Source organism: Sinocyclocheilus anshuiensis, unplaced genomic scaffold (genome assembly GCF_001515605.1).
Source record: "Sinocyclocheilus anshuiensis isolate Anshui unplaced genomic scaffold, SAMN03320099.WGS_v1.1 scaffold1170, whole genome shotgun sequence".
Taxonomy (NCBI): Eukaryota; Metazoa; Chordata; class Actinopteri; order Cypriniformes; family Cyprinidae; genus Sinocyclocheilus; species Sinocyclocheilus anshuiensis.
Window position 1 is genome coordinate 3,553,132 of NW_015538055.1, and position 3,197 is coordinate 3,556,328.

The window sequence follows — 3,197 nt, forward strand, 5'->3', positions numbered from 1 at the left end:
TAATGTGTTTTTTTAACCTTAAACCGCATAAACACCAAATACACAAAATAATGTGTAATTCTTTTTAGCAACGTCATATGACCCCTTTAAGACTAGACTAAACAGTTTATGCAAATGCCATCTGGTTTTTAGTCCTGTTTTGCCATAAGAAAATCAGGGGGCTAGAGCTTCAAGAATGACATTTTCCGTTTTTCATAACAAAACTATACTGAGGCCCTGTCCACATGAACGCGGTTATTTTTAAAACCGCAGCTTTTTCTATGCAGTTAAATTTTTGAAAACCCCTGCCAGGGTAAAGATTTTCAAAAACTCCGGTTGCAGTATTATTGTGTAGACAGCGAAACTGGAGATTTTGGCTTGTGACGTCAGAGCATGCGCTGTTATCTCCGCCTACTGGAAACTTTTTCAGGCTTCTGATTGGCCAACATGGCTTTACAGTTGAGATTATATCGCCACCTGTTGGCTTGGCATGTTCTTGACAGTGCTTCATAGCATGCATTTGCGTTTATATTTGAGCAGGACAGGGATGCACATTGGTGACACATAAAACAAATTCCCAACATTGTGTCTTTTCATCATGTTTGATGTGCTTGCAGATCACAAGCATTTCCTAATTTCACTTCAGAATTTTTTGTTATATTTAATCTTTTGTTATATTTTTTATACTGTCATCATTTGTAAAGTATATATATATATTTACTTTCCTTTACCAAATTTACCTGTATTTACTTTGTTTTCATATTTGGCGACTTTTTGTGAAAAATGGAGACTTTTGAGGGTGGTTCTAGAGATTTTCTGAGGGAGGGGTTTGGCAACAATGGAAGCGGCAACATTTAAATTTGTAAAGAGCGCATCAGTCAGCGCGGGCTTTGCTGCTCACGGTCACTGGACTCGCTGCTCGGGATGGAGAAGCAGATCGCCAAAAAAGGCTTGGATTTGGGTCTGTTCCTCGCAGTCGTATGGATTCGGAAGATTTGGATTACAGCGCACTACTAAAATTGTTTCATTTCGTAATTATGTTGTGTTTTTGGCGTATTTTATAGTTCTATTGTCAGTCACAGCAAGTCGGATAAAACGCCTTTTGTGGCCCATGACAATCAAAGTAAGCATTACTTAATAAGTAAAGGTTAAACGATTGCAGAAATGTTATTTATTTTAAGGTTTAAACTAAAGTCGTGTTTAACATTATGTAGGCATATTCTTGGAAACGAGCTGGCAGCAGAAATCACAGACTTTTGAGGGTGGTTCTAGAGATTTTCTGAGGGAGGGGTTTAGCAACACTGCCTGTTGGTTTGGCATGCTCTTGACAGTGCTTCATAGCATGCGTTTGCGTTTTCATGTGGACGGAGATTTTTTTAAAAACGGAAGAAGGAAAAACTCTGTTTTTAAAAATACCCGTGTACGTGTGGACATGGCCTGAATCTTAACATATTACACAATTAGTGTATTGCCACATACTCTAATAATTGTGGTTGCTTGCCGTGTGTACAGGCTTTATCAGATCACTCTGGAAAGGTTTAATGTGTAAAATAGCAAACTACCATTCCAGTCATTCTCAAATATACAAATAGACAGCTTGCAACACATCAAAGACATCTAAACATATTTAAATTTTCACTTTTGATTAGCTTAACGATATGGGCTACCTACCATACATACGTATTGCACAATAACATACAGGTTTCTGCAAGAACATATCAAACACAAACTTTCATTCACAATTTACAAGTCTGCCACATATGTTGTTATGTGGTAAGCGCAACGTAAATTAAATGTATTCATGCACACACCAGTGCTGACTCAAATGACGTCCGATCCCATCAAGCCACAGCTTAGTTCCCGTAGTGTAGTGGTTATCACGTTCGCCTAACACGCGAAAGGTCCTCGGTTCGAAACCGGGCGGGAACATGCAGTGTTGTTTTTGTGATTTTTTCCAATATCAAGTCACTGCAACAACAGGATTTAAAGGGGTCATATGATGCTGCTAAAAATAACATTATTTTATATCCACTCTCTCTGACCTGATTAACAGCAGTGCGGATGGTATGGATAAACTGATCAACAACAACGCTATGAGAATATAAGGTCTAACAAAACTGTTGATTTCGTTTGTGCAGAGGTAAAAGACTTGAAGATAAAAATGACTAATGCAGAGACATGCATTGATGAAGAAAAACATCGTCGAATTATTGAGAAAACACAAAGAAAATTTAATTTATGGCTGCAGAGAGACTTATCTCTGAGGGGAAGAATATTACTTGCCAAAGGGGAGGGAATCTCCAGATTATCATACACTGCTCAGTCTCTCCATGTTGATAACAACATTCTTAAAAATATTGACAAAATGTTATTTAATTTCATATGGTAAAATGGCATACATTATATCAAGAGATCTGTTGTTTTGAATACGTATGAAAATGGTAGTCTCAATATGTTAGATTTTTGCCCATTTAATAATACTCTTAAAATTAATTGGGCCAAACACTTTCTCAAAAATCCAACCTCAGTCTGGAACTTTATTCCACAATATATGTTCTCCAAATTTGGTGGATTTAATTTTGTATTGCTTTGTAATTATAATGTTGAAAAAATACCAGCTAAATTATCTAAATTCCATAAGCAGGTCCTTCTCGCCTGGTCTCTTCTATAAGAGAAAGGAAAAATTGAAATTGCATCATATGATCCATTTAAGACTTCACGCAAACACTCCTCATACGCTCCTCATACAGCCAACCAACGTTTTGACATGCAATTTTGGTTGATATCAATAGTGAAATTTACATTTAGGAAGAAATTTAGGCTCATTAACCAGACATAAGCTACTTCAAACGATTTGAATTTTTTATTTCAACGCCTCTACATGTCAAGTTGCAGTAACTGGCTTTAGTCACTGGATGGCGACAAAACTTCACAAGACACGCAGCATTTACTCAGCTTTGGTGAGTCTTGGGCCTAAAGATTGGGGGGAAAACTCCTACATCCTTATGTTCTGCATACATTACACAATTCCGTTATGCTTGATTAGCAAATTATGATCTAATGGCACTGACCTGTCTTTCTTGAAACGAAAAGTGGTAACACAATACTGGGTCATGAGCTCCGCTGTATAAATAATCTGTTAAAATCAAAATGAATACACACCTTGAAACATCACTGTTATTTTAAAGCACATACAATGACTAAAGCCAAACAACAAA

General features: G+C 36.9%; 1 non-coding gene across 1 annotated transcript; it reads left to right on the forward strand.

Moving 5' to 3' along the window:
- Window positions 1-1,835: 1,835 nt before the first annotated feature.
- trnav-aac (transfer RNA valine (anticodon AAC)) lies at window positions 1,836-1,908 on the forward strand. The gene has a single exon. It is a non-coding gene; the product is annotated as a tRNA-Val (tRNA).
- Window positions 1,909-3,197: the final 1,289 nt, after the last annotated feature.